Source organism: Elaeis guineensis, chromosome 3, assembly GCF_000442705.2.
Source record: "Elaeis guineensis isolate ETL-2024a chromosome 3, EG11, whole genome shotgun sequence".
Taxonomy (NCBI): domain Eukaryota; kingdom Viridiplantae; phylum Streptophyta; class Magnoliopsida; order Arecales; family Arecaceae; genus Elaeis; species Elaeis guineensis.
This window is the reverse complement of record NC_025995.2, coordinates 109,169,451-109,193,428: the sequence shown is the minus strand read 5'-3', so window position 1 is coordinate 109,193,428 and position 23,978 is coordinate 109,169,451. Positions and strand designations below refer to the sequence as shown.

General features: G+C 33.2%; 1 non-coding gene across 1 annotated transcript; it reads left to right on the top strand.

The window, feature by feature from the left end:
* Positions 1-17,785: 17,785 nt before the first annotated feature.
* On the top strand, positions 17,786-17,892 carry LOC140856766 (small nucleolar RNA R71). The gene has a single exon (XR_012140368.1). It is a non-coding gene; the product is annotated as a small nucleolar RNA R71 (small nucleolar RNA).
* The last annotated feature ends 6,086 nt before the right edge of the window (positions 17,893-23,978 follow it).

Here is a 23,978-nt window from a genome sequence, read left to right as displayed (position 1 = left end):
AACTAAGCTTATATGTTTAAGAGATTCTACGACAATCTAAAACAATTTTTATATCTTTATCATATAATTTGAATAATAACTTTAAATATATTATTATATAGCTAAGATATATTTTATTTTATACAATCTATATTAATATATAATAAATAATTATATGAATGCAGTATAGATAAATTGTTTATATATTCATATTTCAAATTAATTCAAGTTGATGTAAAGTAAGTAAGCATAATCCTACCATGGTTCATCTCTATTTAAACAAGCTAAATTCAAGCCAAGTTTAGCTAGCTTATGAATAGCTTACTCTAGTGTCATAATATTTTTTTTAATTTGTTCTTTTCTTACTAGCTTTTTTTTTTTTTTTTTGGTGAGAAATGAAGAGAGACCAATCTACAATATAATGTTTCATATCCAAAATTAAACATAAAATCTCTAGTTCCTAAATGAAAGGATCTTAGTATCGAAGCAAATCGTAGTTTCTAGTAGTTTATAATTTAGCTTTGCTCAACTTATCTATAACTCTAGCTTTTCTTAATATATTCAATTTATTTAGCATGTTATACAATACTTGAGTTAATTCATAAAGCCCAAACAGATGCATATTTATATTTGACAGTTAGTGCAATAAATGGTGCATATGGATCTGGTATTATTATATATAAGATTTGTACAACACACACAAATTTATTAGGATACTTCTTAAGAAATACAAAAATTATGTCGTAATAAACTAAAAGGTAGAGACTTTTTTCCAATTTCAGGAAAAAAAAAAAGAATAATCTTACAAAAAATTTAAATATTGTTCCCAACTAATGAAATCTCTCGTCATAGGGTTGAGTGCCGTGTGGTTGTATCATCTCTCCCGTATGACAAGCTCACAGGCCAGGCTCTCCAGATCTTAATTGTCCTGTTACCTTTTTCTCGTTTGTGAAGGCTACTGGGACCGGACACCGTATTGCTGGCCGAGCAATGTTATCTTGTTAATGCTGATGTAGAAATCCCTGAGTACTTATTGGATTACAGCAACATTGTTCTTTGGCCTTGTTTGGATGAATGAATAGATTGTCCGTGCACAACCACCACGCTGCATGTCGCACACTCTCTATCTCTAAATCTTGAATAATTAATCAGATTTAATAGGTGATTTGATTTACCCTTAAAATTTAGGGACAATGAACTTGGCAATTTCCTTTCAATGTTGAAAACGCCAAAGGTTGCTTGTCCCCGTCTATCCATTTCTCTCGTTATTACACCAGCCAACTCCCTGGCCCATGGGTAACCTCTGTACGTATGAAAAATTCTTTATGCACTGCACGCGGTGCAAAACGCGTGCATCGCTTACAGTGATTGATTTATATATGGAATTGAGATACGATATATGAAAATAAATTTTTTTTTTCGATTCCGTATGTAAGTCAATCATCATGGCTGATGCATGCCGCCTATGGTACGTAAAGAATTTTTCCTGCACATATAACTCATTCATGCATAAAAAATGAGCCTTGTCATCCCATAGTCTCATGTACTGTGCCTGTTTTCCTGAATGGTTTTGAAGGATGATGCTTACAGCAAACCTCAAGCTTGTCATGCAATTTATCTTGCCGACATGCATCTTTCTTTATTTTTAAAGAAGGTAATCAATTCCATCTTTTTGTAGATCCACTCTTGGGTGCTAATAATCCGCGCACTTTGTAGTTATGGTGCATGTTGGGCAAGTACAAACACTAGTTTTACCCCACCTTCCCCTTTAAGCATCTGCTGGGATGATTGGACTAAAAATCCTATTGAATTTATGGATTGAATCTATAATACCAGCTACATGGTAAGAATATAGATGGGTACCCAAGAGTAGTTTGGGAGTGAGCCGGCTTGAATGCTATAGGAAGAAGAAAAAAGCTTGTTGAGATTTATTTTTTCTTCCTATGTGGATTCAAGCTGGCCCACTCCTAAATTTCTTCTGAGATTGAAGTCTTCCAAAATTTTTTGTGCACCGCGTGTCGTGTAGAACTGCGCACTGCATGCGATAATTGGATCATACGCAGGATTGGAGAAAAAAAAAATTTTGCATCGCTCTTCGGCTCCATATGTGATCCAATCACTGCACGCGGTGCACGATTTTTTGCACTGAATGCGGTGCATAGAATCTCTTTTGAGATCTTTTTCTTCTTTTTATGAAATTTGAGCCGGTCCATTTCCCAACAAGTCTTTTTCTTCTTCCTATGAAATTCGAGCTAGTCCACTCAACCACTTCTAGGATTGAGATCTTTTTCTCCTTCCTACAGGATTCGAGCCGTCCACTCTCAAACCACTTCTGGATACTTATAAATAGGTAAATAGTTCAGCCTATATTCCCATTATGTAGTGGTTGTACTGGCCGATCCATAAATTCAATAAAATATTTTAGTCCAATCATCGAAATAAGCCCTAAGTGAACTAGGTGAGGAAAAGATTGGGTTTGGTTAAGCTTATGCAAAATTCTGAGCTGGGGATCACCATGGCTGCAAGTTACCTATCAACTCGTGGGCAGTTCAATTTTCTAACCTTACCCAGCATAATTCGATTCGGATATATGACATATATGTCGTTCAAGCACCACGAGTTTATGTGTTGGATACCGAGAATTAATAGATCATGCGGTTAGTTAGGCTAAAAACATGTGGGCCGTTTCATGGGCCGTCTATATCCAATCGTAGGAACCCAGATTCCACACAATCTCCAGGCAAGGAAAACTTGGGCCCACCGATCTTGTTTAACCTTTGAAATTTCTGGCCTGGGCTCAAAGAGCTCTACGTCTGTGCAACCCACCCGTCCACTCCCCTCAACTCGTGCTACCAGGTTCCATTCACAAAAAGTGGAAGCTTTTCATTCTCGGGCTATAACTCAAATTTTTGCACTAACAAGTAACAAGATCCAAGGAACGCTCAGATGATGGTACTGCACCCACTTCAATTGCATACAAAAATTTTTAATCTTTAATATAAAAATAATCATACCTTTAACTATTATTGTTCAAGTCCCAGATAAATCAATGCCTACAACGATCTGCAATGTGCAATGACAAGAAAACTAATCCTAAATGCTCCTCGTTGTCAACAAGCAGCGTCTTGATTTCTCTGACCCTAATCTGAGTATTCTCGATGAGAAGAATCTCACAAGCTCTCGGATGGATAGCGGATCAAGTTCGTAGAAGCTCTTTTACAATGTGCCTCGCCCATGAGAGGCAGTACATAAATCAGTCATAAAGACTGAAAGATGGGCTTTATCCACAATGGTTATTGAGCTCAACTTTATCTTTAATCAGAGTCCAGATTAATTAAAATATATAAAATAAATCTCGACGTATATTAGTATGTGCCACATCTAGATGGGTTTAATCAAAAAAATCACAATATTCTCTCGCTTAGCCCAACCTAACAAAGCATCTCCGTTGTAATTATTTAAAGCTTTTCAAAAATTTTTTAATAAAACTTTATCGGGATCTAATAATTTAAAAAATTGATGTGACCATATTTAAAAAGCTTAATTCCTCCGTAGGATATATACTACATACTTGATTATAAAATAATCACCAATGCGAATCATGGTGTACTACAAGAAAAGAGATTTTTTCCAAAAAATTTATTGGCGACGGAAATATTTTCGTCACCAATAAGACTATTTACGATAAAAAATTAAATTCATCGCTAATAATTAAATATTTACGATGAAAATTAGTTTTCATCGTAAATAGCTTCATATTTGCGACGAAAAAAAATTTTCATCATAAATATCTATTATTTATGATGAAATTAATCATCATAAATAATAAAATATTTATTTTAATTTTAAATTTTTAAATATTCATGATGAAAATAATTTCATCGTAAATAATATAAGTATTTACGATAAAAATTTATTTTTCATTGTAAATATAGTTACTTATGATGAAAAATTTTTGTCACTAATATTTGAAAAAAATTAAAAAATTAAAAATTAAAGATTATTTGTGATAAAAATATTATGTCGTAAATAATGGAGTATTGATGATGAAAATTAAATTTTCATCGCAAATACCTCATTATTTACGACGAAAGTTTATCGTCGCTAATATATAAAAAATTTTAAAAATTTAAAAATTATATATTATTTATGATGAAAATATTATGTCGCAAATACTAGAGTATTAACGATGGAAAGTGATTTTCTGTTTCCAATACTTCATTATTTATGATGAAAAATTTTTATCGCTAATATTTGAAAGAAAATAAAAAATTTAAAAAATTTAAAAATTATAAATTATTTACGATGAAAATATTACGTTGTAAATAATAGAGCATCGACGATGAAAACTAAAGTTTCATCATAAATATCAATTATTTATGATAAAAATTTATCATCACTAATATTTGAAAGAAAATAAAAAAATTTAAAAATTTAAAAATTATAGATTATTTACGATGAAAATATTATGTCATAAATAATGGAGTATTGACGATGAAAACTAAATTTTCATCGTAAATACCTATTATTTACGATAAAAATTTTTCATCGCTAATACATGAAAAAAATAAAAAATTTTAAAAATCACATATTATTAGCGACGAAAATATTACGTCGTAAATACTTGAGTATTGGCGACGAAAAGCTAGTTTCCGTCATCAATACTCTATTATTTACGATGAAAAATTTTCATCGCTAATATTTAAAAAAAATAAAAAAATTTAAAAAATATAAAAATTATAGATTATTTATGAAGAAAATATTGTGTCATAAATAACTTTATGTTTGTGATGAAAATATATTTTCTATCGTAAATAACCTATTATTTATGATGAAAAAAAATCAAAAATTGATCATTATTTGCGATAATATTTTTCGTCTCTAAGTTTCTCAGAATCTGTCTCATTGCTCAATTTTGCATAGGTTGTTGGTTCTATGGACTGACTAAAGGTCATCAAGTATAAAGACCTTGTATCTGTCCAAGAACATAGAAAGGAGATGATACTGAATTTTTATATATTAAAATATGATCTACAAAAAGGTTATTCATATGGTACTTGATCTTTATACGTTAAAACATGATACTGGATCTCAATTATTTACGATAAATTTTTATCGTTAATATTTTAAAAAAATAAAAAAAATTAAAAATTACTGATTATTTATGATGAAAATTAAATTTTCATCATTAATATTTTTAAAAAAATAAAAATTTAAAAAATAAAAATTATAGATTTTTTACGATGAAATGCTAGAAAACATCGTAAATAGTTCATTATTTACGATGAAACAATTTCATCGCTAATAATTAAAAAATTATAAATTTAAAAAAATGACTTCCGATACTGAAAATGAATCATTCTCTCAGTATCTAGACTTTGTTGGATAATGCAACAAAATTTTTTACCCACAATCGAATCAACCGTCTATAAGATCCAAGAGCAAACCATCTCAGAAAATTAAATGCAAGAAATTTGATTTAGAAAAAATATCAACTTCCGACTGCATAAAAAAATAAAACTTTATTAACTGTTCGATAGACTAAATTGTGTCACATACTTCTAAACTATATGCAGAAGGCTTTTACTGGATCTATCAGTATTATTTTTCAAGAGTGCATTCATGGTCATAATTGGTCTGCGATGATTATTTGATTATTAGTTAACATCTATAATGTATCAACAGAAAAATGATTCTCATCCGATGGTACATGATAACATAATTTTTTTTACGTACGTAATTTTTTTATGTACGTAATATTTTTTGAAGAAAAAATCATAAATTAACTATTTATATAAATTTTTTTATTAATATTTTATTTTTCAATATGAATATTTTTAATATCATTTTTTGTTGTTAAATTTTTTGGATAAAAAATTTTCTTAATAAAAAAAATCTAAAATTATTTTTTTATGAAATTATTATTGAAGAATTTTTTTACAAAAATTATTTTTGATGAAAACTATATTTACGTTGCTAATAAGATTATTAATGACTAAAATTTAGTTTTCATCGTAAATAATTTTTTTTATGAAATTTTCTCAAAGAAAAAAAAAATTTAATGAAGAATTTTTTATTTTTTTGATAGAATTATTGAAGCCAAAATTTTAGTTTTCATTACTAATAACATTATTGATGAGGAATATTTTTATCGTAAATAATTTTTTTATTTTTTGATAGAAGTTATTAGCGATGAAAATTATTCTATATTTCTAATAAGATAATCAATACTGAAATATTTTATTTTTGTTGTAAATAATTTTTTGAAAAATAGGAGTAATTTTTTGTGGCAAAAATTATTAGTGACAAAAATTATTTTTCCATCGTTAATAATGTTATTAGCGATAAAAAAAATTTTCATCATAAATAAATTATTTTTGTGGTATAATTTTTTTATCGAAGAAATTTTTTTGGTGGGAAAAAAATTTTTTAGTAGAAAAATGGGAGAAATTTTTTTTTTGGTGAGAATTATTAGCAATAAAAATTATGTTTCCATCGCTAATAATGTTATTAGTGACAAAAAAATTTTTTATCATAAATAAATTTTTTTTATGGCAAAATTTTTTTATCAGAGAATTTTTTTTGGTGAAAAGGGAATTTTTTAGCAAAAAAATGAAAGAAATTTTTTTTTGGTGGTAATTATTAGCAACAAAAATTATTTTCCATCGCTAATAATGTTATTGGTGATAAAAATATTTTTTCATTAAGAATAATTATTTTTTATGACAAAATTTTTTTATCAGAGAAATTTTTTTGGTGGGAAGAGAATTTTTTTAACGAAAAAATGGGAGAAATTTTTTTGATAGAAATTATTAGTGACAAAAATTATTTTTTCATCGTTAATATTGTTATTAGTGACGAAATTTTTTTTCATCGCAAATAAATTTTTTTTGTGGCAAAATTTTTTTATCAATTTTTTTTTTGAATTATTAGTGATAAAAATTAGCTTCCGTCGCTAATAAAGTTATTAACAATGAAAAATTATATTGCTAATACTCCTGCTTTCAATCAACGTCAAATCGATGTCTCTTCGCATGAAACCGCATGAAACCCTTATTTCTCCCCTCTTCTTTCCCTGATCTCTCTCCCTTTCCCTGAGCTCTCCTCTCTCCGTGCTCTCCCCTCTGTTTCTTCCCACTAGCAAGCCCCTCCCCACCGCCGTTGTCTACCGTCTGACCACGATGCCCGCTGTTCGCTGTCCGTCGAAGGTAAGATTTTCAACCTTTTTTTTTGTTGATCGGGCCACTAGAGGGTGGAGCCATCCACGAGGGGGCGGTGCCGTAGGCCGCCGGTGGCGCCATGGGATCGGGGAGGGGGTGGGACGGCCGGCGGGGAGGGGGTGGGACGGTCGGTGGGCAGGGGGTAGGATCCAAATGGGGGCGAGGCGGAATGGGGCCGGAGGAGGGGATGGGGCCAGAAAGGGGGCGGCCGGTCACGACGGAGATGGGGCCGGGGAGGGGGTCGGCCGGCGGGGAGGGGGTCTAGGGCATAGGCACGCGGGATGGGGCCGGGGAGGGGGCGGCCGGTGATGACGGAGATGGGGTCGGGGAGGGGGCGGCCGGCGGCCGGGGGCGATGGGGCCGGGGAGGGGGCGGCAGCGGGGAGGGGTTTGCACAGTGGGGAGGGAGGAAGAGAAGAGGGACAGGAGGGGAAAAAAGAAAAGAAAAATTAAAAAAAGTAAAAAAATAAAATATTTATCAAATATTTTATTATTTGATTAATGAAAATAAAATCTGAATCATGATCCAAATTAAATCGAGATCGGGATCTGGGTCAAGACCTCGATTCGAATTGAGATCCAAAACGAGATCTGATCCGGGCGGTGCAAGGTCTGTGACAGTGCTAGCACCATTGGAGTGGGGGTCGTGGGAGGCCAAGTCCGGACGGTGCGAGGTGTGTGACGGCACCGACGTCGGCATCATGGGAACAGGGTTCGCAGGGGCCGAGTCCGAGCGATACGAGGTGTGCGACAGCGCCGGCATCATGGGAGTAAGGGACATGGGAGGTCGAGTTCGAAACTCGTTCAGAAAAAAAGATATTTGGAAAAAAAATATTTTTAGGTAAAAAATATTTTTAAAAAAATAAAAAATTATAAAATAAAATTTAAGTAAGAAATATTTTAGAAAAATAAAAAATCATCGAGTCCTTGGGATTAGGTTTCATGTTATTATTTTGCGTTAATATTATTTTGCATGCTCAACTGCTTATAGTTTATTTTATATTTGTTACATAAATTTATTTTATATTTATTGTATACTCAACTACTTATAGTTTTCGTTATTATTTATTGCATGCTCTAACGGAGGTGCAGAGACAGGCTACTAAGGATCGACAGCGAGCTCATGAGTTGGCTGCACGCATCGACGAGCATCAGCGGCTTCAAATCCAGATAATGGAGCGGATGGCACAGATGAAGTGAATGATATAGTTGATGAGGTAGTAGCAGACCGGTCCGAGCTCTTTCGAGCACTTTTCTTCCCCAACTTGTTCTCCTTCTGCAGATGCCGACACTTGATGGCCACACTTGACGGTCTCTTTATGTTATTTTTTATTTTTATTTCAAATATCTTATAATTTTAATTTAATATAATAAAATAATAAAATTTATTTATAAGTTTATTATATAAATTTTTTATTTTTATTTTTTATTTTTAATTTATAAAAATATTATAAATATAAATTAAAAATATATATTCATAAATTATTTTTTAAAAAAAATATTTATAAACTATTAGTGATGAAATTATTTTTGATGAAATATTGATCGCCAAAAATATTTTACTACGATAAAAAATTAATCATAAATAAAATTTTTAATAAATTTAAAAATATTAAAATTTTATATTAAATTAATAGTGATGAAAATATTTTCATCGCTAATAAAGATATTTGTGATGAAAAATTTTCATCACTAATATTTTTAATTTGATTTTTATAAATATTTTTTATTAAATTAATAGTGACAAAAAATTTTGTCGCAAATGCCCTTATTAGCAACAAAAATATTTTGGTTGCTAAAAATTTTTAAAAATTTGATTTTTTAAAAAAATATTTAATTAAATTAATAGCAATGAAAATATTTTTATCGCTATTAATCAATTATTTATTACTGATGTTAAATTTTATTATAAATATTTTTTTACAACTAAAATTATTCATCATAAATAGTTTTCGAGAAAATAAATTTTTTAACGATGAAAATTTTTCTTCGTAAATAATGATTATTTATGATAAAAAAAAATTTTCATCATAAAATATTATCAACAACGCGATTATTGATGATGAAATATTAGTGACGAAAATAGGTTATTAGCGATAAAAAATTTTCGTCGTTAATAATCTATTTTATTGTAGTGGCGGCAAATGTATTATCAATCAACACATGACCTTTCATGTATCACAATACTAATGACATCTCATAACCAAATTTTTTACGTGGAACTTTACTTTATGAATAGAAGAAACCTTATGCCTATTCCTTGGTCATCTTTATCTCACACAGTAAATAGCTGATCAGCATAAAATAAACTAAACTTTATCATAAAATTCAATGTGATGGCTTTATACATAGTGTCCAATAAATATTATAAAAATAAGCTATATCCTATAGTATCCAACTGATTCTCAAAATTTTGAAAATGAATCCTTGAGTCAGTGCATCCACATTTATCAACTTTTCTTTAATATATTTTGTAGACACTATGTTCTCTTTTATTTTTTTACGAAGAGCAAAATATTTGATATCTGTATGCTTGCAAGCATATGTATTCTTCGTACTATAGGAGAATGTTATTACAAAATTATCACAGTATATCTTTATTGGTTTGCTGGTAGAGTTATAACTCTAACTCCTGTGATAAAATTCTGCAACCTTATAGCTTGTGAGGAGTCTCATATAGGCACGTACTTTACTTTCATAATAGATGTAGCAAACAAAACCTTATTTACATACATTCCTGATATAATACCTCCTTTAAGTAGAAAAATATACCAGCAGTAGATGTTCTACTATTCATGTATCCAACAAAATGCAAATCCTAATAGCCTGTTACTTTATGATGATTAAATCGACTGTATGTGAGCATGTAAACTTTTATATCCTATAGGTAACATATGACTTTCTTTACGGCTTTCCTATGCTCTACTCCTGGATCATGTTAATAATGTCTAAACATTGATGCAACATAACCAAAATTGGACCCATATAAACATGCGCATAGGCTTCCAACATCAGATGCATAGGTTATTGATGTGCAAATCTTAAAATTTCTAAATAAAATCGCAAGCGCACAGTGTGCAGAGTAGCACGACCAGCGAGTACGGGTCGATCCCACAGAGACTTGGTTTAAAAATGATTTTCAAATCTATGCTCAAGCGAGCTTTAACGAAAATCGAAAATCGAAAGTTGTTTGCTAAAGACAATAAGACTAAGGATCTAGGGTTTTTTGAATCCACTAGATCTAGATTAGGAAATTCTACCAGAATTTTTCTTATTAATCCTAACGACTACTCCTCTTATCTTTCCCAAGCATAGATTATGAAGGGACTAAGGTCCAACGATAACCCATCAAGATTCTTTACAGGGGAGTAGTAACTAGGATCCCTTAGGGTTTTCTCCTCCTATGCACTGAATCAAGCATGAACTATGAAGGGACTCTGACCCAACTGTAGTTCATCAAAAATTTTTGGCAAAAGAGGAAGAAAAAGAAACCCTAAGAAAAAGAAAGAACCCTATGTAAAATCTCTACTCATGATCTAGCTTCATCGCAAACCCTAGAAGGGATGCTTAGCTAGACATAATCTAAATCTACTTGCAAAATTTAAATGCAGAAAAATAAACTACCCTAATTTCATAAATTAAACTATCCTAATTGCATAAATTTAAACTGCATAATTTAAACTAACCTAATTGCATAAAATTAAATTGCATAAATTAAACTATCCTAATTGCAAGAAAAATAAATTGCATAATGTAAAGAGATAAAATTGCATAAAAATAAGATTTTATATAAAAAAAATTTATTACAAAAACTTCAAAGCTCGAGGCTTGAGAAGAAAGCTAAAAACCCCACTATCTAGGGTTACAAGCTTGATCGGAAGGCCAGAATCATTAAAACAAGGGCTTTTGGGGGCTTTTTATAGGCATTTGGGGGTTATAAGGTTTTCAAAACTTTAGATGTGGGACTAAAAAGTTTTAGAGGGCTGTTAGGGGGGTTTAGGGGCTCAAATTTCGCTCAAAAAGTACTTAAATCCATCAAGAAACTCTAAAAATTATTTCAATCGTCCGATCTTCATCTAAAAGACCTAATTCATCTAATAAATCAAGCCGGAAGCGATTCTGGGCCGTCGGATCATGATCTGGGTGAAGCACTGCCGTTGGATCGCGCTGCAGAGATGGGATCAGGTCGGATGCATCACGGACCGTCTGATCAAGGCGCTGGAAGATTTCATCCATTGGATCGTGCTGCAGAAGGATCCCGTATTATCCTAGTATTTATTGATTCTTGCAATTGCCTTTATTACGGTTGGATCTTGACCGGCTGCGATGGTGGCCGTCCGATGGCGCAAAAATGTGAAGCGTTGGATCTTGATCAGAGAAGATCGGACCATCGAGTGATGTGAGGTTACCAGGTTGCCCTTCGGACCTTCTTCTCTCTCCTCATGAGCCCTGGACCGCGCGCGTGGATCGGGCTCGCGATGCGTTGCGGTGAGTCGAGACTCGCTGATTGGCTAGTTTATGGTGCGCCGATGGATCCATGGTCCAGACGCCTGTTGCTATGGGCCAGGCGGCTAACCAGATCACCAAATCAGTTGATTTTTGATCAATTTTGACCTGATTTGACTCGGGTTTGACCCAATTGAGTCTTCTTTCTTCATTCTTCAATTCCTGGGTCAATTTAACTCCGTTTTGCATAAAATTTACACCGTTGGAATCCTCTTTCCTTGTTCTTTCTATTGATGACCTCTTCTTCTGTAAAATATAATAACAAGTATCAATTTTCTAATAAAGTTAGATAATTTAGATATTAATTGATACTTTTTATGTCAATTTGTGACATAAATCACACCCTCCAACTTAATCATTGCTAGTCCCTTAGCAATATACCAAAATAAGATCATATTCCAAAAAGATCCTTCCTTTGCAAATTAATTTAAGATCGAAATTCAAGAAGTTTTCTAGTATTACTAAGTAATGAGCTTCGAATTAGAATCGGTAGTCAGTCTACTTAGGAGCTTTCTTAGAGTACACTTAAAGTTTTATAGCACTTATGTGAGTGATAACTAACTTAGTATTTCAGTATTAACTTGTACAGGCCAATTGTATCATTTTTCATAACTTAGTTCGATTAATTTTCTATACACCCCAGATTAAACAAAGAACTAAGGTAGCTTTCGCACTTTTTTTTTTTACTGAGCATCCTAGCCTTCCCACCACCGTTTGACGCGAATCTCAACACTTGACTTAGGTGAAGAGATCCGATTACTAGGCTTAAGGCAATCCACATTTACTCTGTGTTTTGCATTTTATTTCAGGCAGGTAGCTCTTTCCTTAAATTCAAATTTCTTCAATTGGGGTGTAGAGAAAATTATCTAATTTAAATAATACTCAAATCCTTAATTGGCCTTACAATTAATACCTACTTTATCTTGTTAGTGTGCATGTGCAATTGGAAGTGCTAATAGTCTTTAAATGACCTAGGCCACCAAGAGTCTAACCAGCTAATCTTCTCCGTGACTCACTACATTTATTAGCAAATACTTTCTAACTTACTCTTATTTCTTTTCTAGATTAATTTATTTTAAATTTTTTTTTTAATATATTAAATGCAAGAAATAACTCATAGTGGAAGGAAAAGGAAATGATAACACCTGATTTTGTTCAAGCTCTCCCCCCAACTTGACCGACATTGTCCCCAATGGAGTTTATCTAATTTATTTGTCCTAAGCAAACTGAAAACAAAAAAAATATTAGAAATTAAATAAGCTGGGTTGCCTCCCAGAAGCACTAAGTTTTATGTCTTCAGCCAGACCAAACCTCGAAGCAATTTAATCAGAATAAGTTGGTTCATAAAGAACCATGGCATCTTCAACAGTCTCGACAGGTAATTCCAAGAATAGTTTTAATCGTTGACCATTAACTTTAAAGATAACACCATTACTTGGGTTTTCTATCTCAACAGCTCCATGTGAAAAGACTTCCTTTACTAAAAATGGTCCTATCCATCTAGACCTAAGCTTTCCTGGAAACAGATGTAATCTAGAGTTATATAAGAGCACCTTTTGTCCGATATTAAAATTTTTTTTCATAATTGATTGATCATGAAATGCTTTGGTTCATTCCTTGTATATCCTTGCATTTTCATAGGCTTCATTTCTAAATTCTTCTAATTCATTCAACTGAAGCTTCCTATGGTTTCCAGCGTCGTTCGAATTTGTATTTAGTTGTTTGATGGCCCACATGGCTTTGTGTTCTATCTCAATAGGCAAGTGACATGGTTTACCAAACACAATCCTATAAGGAGACATTCCTAGATTGGTCTTGAAAGCGGTTCGGTATGCCCAAAGTGCATCAATTAATTTCAAAGACCAATCCTTTCTATTGGCACTAACAGTTTTTTTCAGGATCTGTTTGATTTGTCAGTTTGACACTTCAACTTGCCCACTAGTTTGAGGATGATATGGTGTGGCCAATTTGTGGGTGATATTATACTTTTTCATCAATATTGCAAAAGGTCGGTTACAAAAATGGATTCCCCGATCACTAATGATTGCCCTAGGAATACCGAAATGGGAGAGAATATTTTCTTTAAGAAACTTAATGACCATTTTGCTATCGGGTGTTCTACATACAATTGTTTCTACCCATTTTGAAACATAATCAACAGCTACTAGAATATATTCATTTCCAAAGGAATTTGAAAATGATCTCATGAAATCGATCCCCCAAACATCAAAAACTTCAACTACCAAGATTGGGTTGAGTGGCATCATGTGTCGCTTGGTGATTCGACCCATTTTCTGACATTGAGCACAACTTTTACAATATTCATGAGCATCCTTAAACAAATTGGGCCAATAAAAATCACATTGGAGAACCTTAGCAGCAGTTTTCTTAAACGTGAAGTGACCCCCACATGCTTGATCATGACAAAAAGATAAAATATTCATGACTTCGTTATCTGGGATACACCTTCTAATAATTTGATTAGGATATTGTTTAAAAAGATAAGGATCATCCCAAATGAAATACTTCACTTGGGCAAAGAATTTATATTTATCCTGCTTAGTCCAATGAGAAGGTATCTTACCTATGGCTAAATAATTTACAATATCAGCAAATCAAGGTTCAGTAGACACAGACATGAGTTGCTCATCTGGGAAAGATTCATTGATGGGTGGTTCACTAGATGGTGCGACTGGAATTCGGGATAAATGATCTGCTACAACGTTCTCAGTGCCTTTCTTGTCCCTAATTTCTAGGTCAAATTCTTGAAGGAGCAAAATCCATCTGATTAAACGTGCCTTGGCATCGTTCTTTGCTAGGAGATGTCTAATGGCTGAGTGATCGGTGTAAACAATGGTGTGGGTCCCAACCAAATAAGATCTAAATTTCTCTAAAGCAAAGACAACGGCAAGGAACTCCTTCTCAGTTGTGGTGTAGCTAAGCTGCGCATCATTTAAGATTTTACTTGCATAATATATCACTCTAGACAGCTTATTTATCCGTTGACCTAAGATTGCACCCACAACATGATCGGACGCATCACACATTAATTCAAATGGTTCAGACCAGACAGGAGGATGAATGATTGGAGCTGATACAAGTGCTTTTTTTAGAAATTCAAACGATTTCAAGCACTCATGAGTAAATTCAAATTTGGTATTCTTTGCCAAAAGATTAGTCAGTGGATGTGCTACTTTGCTAAAGTTGACAATAAACCTTCTATAGAATCCAGCATGACCTAAAAATGAACGTATTTCTTTCACAGATTTAGGTGGTGGAAGACTTGCAATTAGAACTATTTTGGCCTTGTCTACTTCAATCTCCTTTTTAGAAATGACATGGCCAAGAACTATTCCCTGTTTGACCATAAACTGACATTTTTCCTAGTTGAGAACTAAGTGCTTCTCCTTACATCGTTCTAGAACTAATTGCAGGTGATTCAGACACTCGGAGAAGGTTAGACCAAAAACAGAAAAGTCATCCATAAAAATTTTTAGAAATCGTTCTATCATATCTGAAAACATGCTGATCATGTATCTCTGAAAGGTTGCCGGTGCATTACATAGTCCAAAGGGCATTCGTCTATAGGCAAAAGTACCAAATGGACAGGTGAATGTAGTCTTTTCTTGATCTTCAGCGGCTATGGAGATCTGGTTGTAACCGGAGTATCCATCAAGATAACAGTAAAACTCTTGTCCGGCTAGTCTTTCCAACATTTGATCAATAAATGGCAAAGGAAAGTGATCTTTCCTTGTCGCAGCATTCAACTTTCTATAGTCTATACAGACCCTCCATCCCGTTTGGGTCCTAGTTGGGATAAGTTCGTTTGCATCATTTTGGACCACTCTTACCCCAGATTTCTTGGGTACTACTTGAACTGGGCTTACCCAAGAGCTATCAGAAATAGGATAAATTATTTCACTATCTAGGAGTTTCAGAATCTCTTTTTTAACTACATCCTTCATAGCTGGATTAAGCCTTCTTTGGGCTTCTCTTGTTGGTTTAGCCTCTTCCTCTAAGTATATTCTATGTTGAACTATAGAAGGGCTTATTCCTTTGATATCTGCTATGGTCCAACCTATTGCTTCTTGATTTGCTTTTAGAACTGACACTAACTCCTCCTCTTGCTTGGGATCTAGGTCTGATGCAATAATTACAGGCAAAGTTTCTTTGGGTCCTAGATATGCATACTTGAGATGTTCTGGGAGGGGTTTCAGTTCTAAAATGGGTGCTTCCTCTATCGATGGTTTAGGTGATGATTTCACCATCTCAATAATTGGTTCAGTAGGAAGTGTCGATTCCTGATTAATCTGATTTTCTTTAAGTATTTCATTGACATCTTCAGACTCATGGATTAACCAGGGGTTAGACTCTAGGTCGACTTCATCATCACTAATGTCAATGGATTCATAAATACCATCTTGGACTACATTGACATCAGCATGAGAAGAGGATTCCTGTTCTAAGTTAAAAACATTAAGCTCAATGGTCATATTCCCAAAGGATAACTTCATTAGACCATTTCGACAATTGATTTCAGCATTGGCCGTAGCTAAGAATGGTCTTCCTAAAATGACAGGTATATGTCTTTTAGGATTCGCAACTGGCTCAATCTCTAAAATAATAAAATCTACAGAAAAAATAAAATTTTCAACCTTTATCAGAACATCCTCGACCATTCCCTTAGGGATCCTGAGAGATCTATCGGCTAACTGTAATGTGATCCCAGTAGGTTGAAGTTTTTCTAATCCTAGTTGCTCATACACCGAATATGGAAGGATATTCACACTAGCTCCTACATCTAGCAAGGCCTTTTTTATATTGGTTTCTCCAATAACACAAGAAATTGTTGGAGCTCCAGGGTCCTTATATTTAATTGGCACATGGCTAGATAGGTATGAACTGACACTTGCAGCCAAAAATATTTTCTTTCGTACATTAGTGGTCCTTTTCCTAATGCAAAGATCTTTTAAAAATTTGACATAAGTTGGAACTTGATGAATTATATCTAAAAGAGGAATATTAACTTGGACTTGTTTAAATACCTCTAAAATTTTGTCTAAATGTTCAGATTTATTGGATTTCAGTCTGTTTGGAAAAGGAGCTCTAGGACTTTTAAGTACTGGACTAAGTAAATTTTCAATTTCTGATGCTTGAGGTTGAAAGGTAGTAGTTTTAGAAGGTGACTCGGCAGATAAGTCCTCTATATCATCAAGTGCAACTACCTTATTGTCTATTTGTTTTCCTGATCTTAAGGTATGAATGGCATTTACACCATTAACTTGGTTTCCTTGTTGGGGTCGTGGACCATTTTGGTTCCTAGGATTTGGCTCAGGTTGGCTAGGTAACCTACCATGTTCTCGTTCACTAATGGTCGAAGCCAGCTGACTTACTTGCATTTCCAGACGGACTATAGCTTGGGTGTTATTATTTATGAATTGACCCGTGGTTTGCATAAAGCTGGTATGTGTCTTCATCATGGCTTCTAGGCTTTTCTCTAAAGAGATAATTTTCTTGTCATTATCATGGAAGCCTGGCGGGTTGTTCATCACTGGGTTGGACCTTAGATTTTGCTGATTGAAATTTGGATTGCCTACATTAGGATTCTGAGACCATGAGAAATTCGGGTGATTCCTCCAATCTGGGTTATATGTGGGTGCATAAGGATTGTTCAATGGTCCTTGATAGGTGGCATTCACCTGTGCACACTCATTCGAGTAGGAACATTCTTCTAAGACATGGTCTGGTGCATTGCACCCTTTACACATGGATGCAGATATTTGATTTACATTGGCTGGTCTCTGTAATTCTAAGGCTTCCAATCTACGTGTTAAGGTTGCAATCTTGGCCTCTGATGCTAGGGTTGGTTGAATTTGATGCATTCCTCCTCTTGAAGGTGTAGCTTTATCAGGTTCCCTAGTTGTTTTCCACTGTAAATTTTTCTCGGCTAGGTCTTCTAAGAATTGCCAAGCTTCAGTAGTTTCTTTGTCCATAAATTGGCCTTGGCACATGGACTCTAGCACGGTTCTTGAGTTTGAATCTAACCCCTCATAGATGATCTGGCATAGTCTCCAAGTTTCTATTCCATGGTGTGGGCATTGGGTCAAAAGATTCTTGAAACGATCAAAGTACTTCCAAAATGATTCACCAGCTAGTTGGTAAAATTGATTTATTTCATTCCTAATCCTAGTTGTTTTATAATAGGAAAAATACTTTTTCAAAAATATTCTCACAAAGCCCTCCCAGGTAGTGACAGAATGGTTTGGCAGACTATAAAGCCACTTCTTAGCATTATCCTTAAGGGCAAAGTTGATTAATCTAAGTTTGACCTCATCCTCTGTTAATTACAGTTTCATGGTTGCACATACCTCCTCAAATTCTCTAATAAATATATAAGCATCCTCTAATCCTGTGAATTTTGGAAGCATATTTATGATTTGAGGTTTGATTTCAAAATTGTTAGCTGTGGGTTGTGGCAACCTGATACAAGATGGTTGGATGGAGCCAACTGGATAACACAAATCCTTAATGGTCATGGGTTGGATTGGTTCAGCCATTGGAACAACAGGAATTGACTCAATTCTAACTAGACGACCCGATACTCTTCTCCACACACGAGGTATACGGTTCTCGATGTTTATACAATTTTTTTTTATAAAAATTTTTATGTATAAGAAAAAGAAAGAAAAGAGAAAAAGTTCTAAAGAAAAGATCCTAAGGAGTCCTAAATCTAAAGAAAAGTAACCAAATTAATTTAAATTTTAATAATTTTTTTTTTTATTTTTCAAACAAGTGAAATAATAAATTAAACTCAATCTATCCTAGGGTTAACCTAAATCTAGACAGCTCCTAACTGTTCCAAGATGACCCTTCAAGCCTTCCAAGTGGAGATTGATCAACTAGTTAGCCAGGTAAGTATAAGAGGTGGGAGGTTCACTCATCGTTGCCTTTCTAGACACCAAACGAGTTGGCCAGGCCAGCAACTGAACCAATTTAACAAACCACCCTCAGGGACTTGTCTAGACACCAACTAATCAAACAACTCAAACTTGATAGAACTCTTAGGGTTCCTTGTCCTATTGAGCTCGAATTCCTTAAGGTTGACGTCTAATTGATTTTAAGATTAAAGGTCTAGGTAATGCAATATGATGGAGATGGTTTTTGGGCTAAGGAAGGGTAATGAAATCCCCACCTTATCTTGTTAATGAGTTGATGCCCTTAGATTAATTATGAAAATGCAAATGCAAATAAACAAGATGACCAAGAATGTAAAAGATTTTAATTTAATTTTTTTTTTATTTTGATATTTTACTTCATGATTATGAAATGTCTTTTATTTTATTTTATTTTTTTTTATTTTTATTTTTTTGTGATTAAGTAAATTCAAATGATTAGGTCTAAAAGGAAAAGTAATTAACTAAAAATAATAAAAGAAAAATTAGAAGCGTACCTGAGTTTTTCAGCAATCACCAACTAAATCTAGAAACCTAAAGGAAAAAGAAAGAGAGTTATAAAGCACGAAGAATAAATATTTGAAAATAATTTAAAACGCCAAATCCCCGGCAACGGCGCCAAAAACTTGATGTGCAAATCTTAAAATTTGTAAATAAAACCGCAAGCGCACAGTGTGCAGAGTAGCACGACCAGCGAGTACGGATCGATCCCACAGAGACTTGGTTTAAAAATGATTTTCAAATCTATGCTCAAGCGAGCTTTAACGAAAATCGAAAATCGAAAGTTGTTTGCTAAAGACAATAAGACTAAGGATCTAGGGTTTTTTGAATCTACTAGATCTAGATTAGGAAATTCTACCTAGAATTTTTCTTATTGATCCTAACGACTACTCCTCTTGTCTTTTCCAAGCATAGATTATGAAGGGACTAAGGCCCAACGATAACCCATCAAGATTCTTTACAGGAGAGTAGTAACTAAGATCTCTTAGGATTTTCTCCTCCTATGCACTGAATCAAGCATGAACTATGAAGGGACTCTGACCCAACTTAGTTCATCAAAAATTCTTGGCAAAAGAGGAAGAAAAAGAAACCCTAAGAAAAAGAAAGAACCCTATGTAAAACCCCTACTCATGATCTAGCTACATCGCAAACCCTAGAAGGGATGCTTAGCTAGACATGATCTAAATCTACTTGCAAAATTTAAATGCAGAAAAATAAACTATCCTAATTTCATAAATTAAACTATCCTAATTGCATAAATTTAAACTGCATAATTTAAACTAACCTAATTGCATAAATTAAATTGCATAAATTAAACTATCCTAATTGCAAGAAAAATAAATTGCATAATGTAAAGAGATAAAATTATATAAAATAAGATTTTATATAAAAAAATATTTATTACAAAAACCTCAAAGCTCGAGGCTTGAGAAGAAAGCTAAAAACCCCACTATCTAGGGTTACAAGCTTGATCGGAAGGCCAGAATCATTAAAACAAGGGCCTTTGGGGGCTTTTTATAGGCATTTGGGGGTTATAAGGTTTTCAAAACTTTAGATGTGGGACTAAGAGATTTTAGAGGGCTGTTAGGGAGGTTTAGGGGCTCAAATCTCACTCAAAAAGCACTTAAATCCATCAAGAAACCTTAAAAATTATTTCAGCCGTCCGATCTTCATCTAAAGGACCCAATTCATCTAATAAATCAAGCCGGAAGCGATTCTGGGCCGTCGGATCACGATCTGGGTGAAGCGCTGCCGTTGGATCGTGCTGCAGAGATGGGATCAGGTCGGATGCATCGCGGACCGTCCGATCAAGGCGCTGGAAGATTTCGTCTGTTGGATCGCATTGCAGAAGGATCCCGTGTTGTCCTAGTGTTTATTGATTCTTGCAATTGCCTTGATTACGGTTGGATCTTGACCGACTGCGATGGTGGCCGTCCGATGGCGCAAAAATGTGGAGCGTTGGATCTTGATCAGAGAAGATCGAACCATCGAGTGATGTGAAGTTACCAGATTGCCCTTCGGACCTTCTTCTCTCTCCTCATGAGCCCTGGACCGTGCGCGTGGATCAGGCTCGCGATGCATTGCGGTGAGCCGAGACTCGCTGATTGACTGGTTTATGGTGCGTCGATGGGTCCATGGTCCAGGCGCCTGTTGCTGTGGATCAGGCGGCTAACCAGATCATCAAATCAATTGATTTTTGACCAATTTTGACCTGATTTGACTCGGATTTGACCCAATTGAGTCTTCTTTCTTCATTCTTCAATTTCTGGGTCAATTTAACTCCGTTTTGCATAAAATTTATGCCGTTGGAATCCTCTTTCCTTGTTCTTTCTATTAATGATCTCTTCTTCTACAAAATATAATAACAAGTATCAATTTCCTAATAAAGTTAGATAATTTAGATATTAATTGATACTTTTTTATGTCAATTTGTGACATAAATCAGTTATAAACCTTATTTCTTCTATCTTTATCTTAATTCTTGGATATTAAGATTTATTGAACCTATCACCCTTTACAATATGAGCACATCCAAAGAAATATTTTTCATCTCAAATTTTATACGATAGATGTAAGTTCTTTAAGGTAGTTCAAATAGCCCTAAGAATCTATCTCTATGAATCTCAATACCAATAATATAAGCAACTTCACTTATATCTTACATCTTAAAATTTTGGAATAAAAACTGTTAGTTTCTTTAAGTGGACCAAAATTACTATGACAAGCAGAATATAAACTTACTCCCACTGATCTTTGGGTATATCCATTAATCAATAGTATTTATCTTTAGACTCAAAGAAAGTGATTATCCATTAAAATGAGATACCAGTATGTGGAAGTCTGTATAAGTTCATAACTGAATTTTTTTAATCTACAAAGCATATGCACTTGTCCACCGACCATAAAAATTCTTAGATTATTCATATAGATCTCTTTCTTTATATCACTGTTAAAAAGGGCTGTTCTTACATCCACCTGACATAGCTTTAGGCCAAAATGAGTTACAAAGGCTATGACAATCTTAAAAAAAGAATAGTCAATGCCTTTCTTTTTATGTAGACTCCTTTGCCACAAGTCTGGCTTTATACTATTTGACCTTTTCATTGGGATTCTTTTTAGTCATATAGATCTGTACAAATTATTTTGTTGCATCCTTTAGATAGGTTAACTTATTTTTAAACATGGTTGTTATCCATAGAGCTCAGCTCTTCCTTTTATTGCATCCAACCACTGTAAAGAGTTCTCATATTTTATGGCTTGTAAGAATGTCTCAAGGTCATCAATCTTTTTATCCATATCTATCAAATATATCATATAATTTTATACTAATGATCTCCAGAGAGCTGTCCCTTGATCCGTTTATGGTGGTAGTTAAATAGTTACTTCATCGACAATAAAAATCTCATGGAGTGAAACTTGATAAAGTGGCGATTCCTTCTAAATGTTATCCCAAGGAATAATAATAAGAATTATCACTTCAGTCTACTTTACAGGCCCAATATTATCTCAAGGATAATGTTTCATGATTCTCCACTCCCATTAAAAATATCATTCTCTAGAAATCTAACTTTATTAATTTTTACAATCTATAATTTATGAGATGGATAATCACTAGCCATCGCTAATAGTCAGTTTGCCATCGCTAATACATTAGTAATGGCTTGCCGTCGCTAAAATCTGATGAAAATATCTTCGTCGCTAATTGTCATTATTAGCGATGGCGATTTACTGTCTCTAATAATGATAATTAGCGACAGGATGCCATCGCTAATAATTTTTATTTTTTAGTTATAATTTAAAAAAATTATTAGTGGCGACATTAGCGATAACCTGCCATCGCTAATAGTTTTTAATTTTTTTAATTATAATTTTTAAAAAATTATTAGCAACTACAAGCCATCGCTAATGCTATCGCTAATAATTTTTATTTTTTAAAAAAAAATTAACAATGATATGATATCATCGCTAATAGTTTTTATTTTTTAAAAAATTATAATTAAATATTTTAAAACTTATTTTATATTTTTTTAAATTTATTATATATAAAATAATAATTATTTAATATAATTATAAATAAGAAATTAAATATATTGTATTAAAATTTTAAATTATATTTTATTTTATTCAGTAAACTGTGGTGAGCTAATTGCTCCATAAATTATGCTGGATAAAAACTTGAACCATTATCAAGATATGAAAATTGTCTAAGTATTAGAAAAAATAATTAGAAGCCAGTCATTAAATAAGGGCACTACTTACTTAAAGTTAATAAGAAAGCATGCATGTGGTGGCAATGACTAAGAATACTCTTTGATATCCTTTCTTATTTTCAAGATCAAAACTATCATTCCTTGTCAAGAAAAACTCTAAAATAGATCTAATCCTGCAAGGACAAATACAGCATATTCTTAACTAGCCATATTTCTTCAATTTGTTTCATTTAAGTTATCTGAGGTCAAGACCAAGAAATGTCAAATAAAATTGTGAGCTCATTGTCAAAAAGTAAACTTGTAAAAATGAATTTTCTTTGGAGATACAGAAATTCTCCTTCAAAAATATGACTATACAAAAATTTCCATCCTTGCATTCACAAATTATTTCAAGCAATTCAAGATTGTTCTTATTCTGGTCATCATACATGATAAGCAGTCTAAGATGCAACCGACATTAATTGATATTAGAGAATCAATCAAACTGGATATGCAAAAACTAATATCAAGACATTTAGATTTAGAAAGTAGAAGACATCAATACATAATAAGTGAAAATTTGCTGTTTAATAACATCAATCTATAATCAGGTAGGATGAATCAAGATCTGACACTAACTTATTCATAAAAGGATATAATTTCTGCTGCAGCATCAGACCAACAAATATAATTCATATTTTAAATACTAAGAATGTAGAGTTAGTGTAATATAATAATGTACCTGATTTACTTTACGATCAAGCCCTTGAATGCATGTACTCAACTCGATTAATCTACAAGCATGAGAACTATTTTCAGAATCATGGACAAGCAAACATTAATTTAAGTATTTGGATACAAAACAAGGTCTGATAATATAAAGAAGATAGTGTGCATGTAAAACTAGCTGATGGATAAAAAAAAAAAAATATTAAAGATATACCGATAGCTTATTTGCCACTGTTAAAATCTGTCGCTAATAATCATAACTCCATCCCTAAAAAATTATCTGAATATGGTATAATTTTAAAATTTAAATTTTATCTTTATCATTTATTATCTAAATAATTATCATTAAGTATCACCATAAAAAATCATCTCAATTCGATAGTCCTAGCTATATCGATTAAT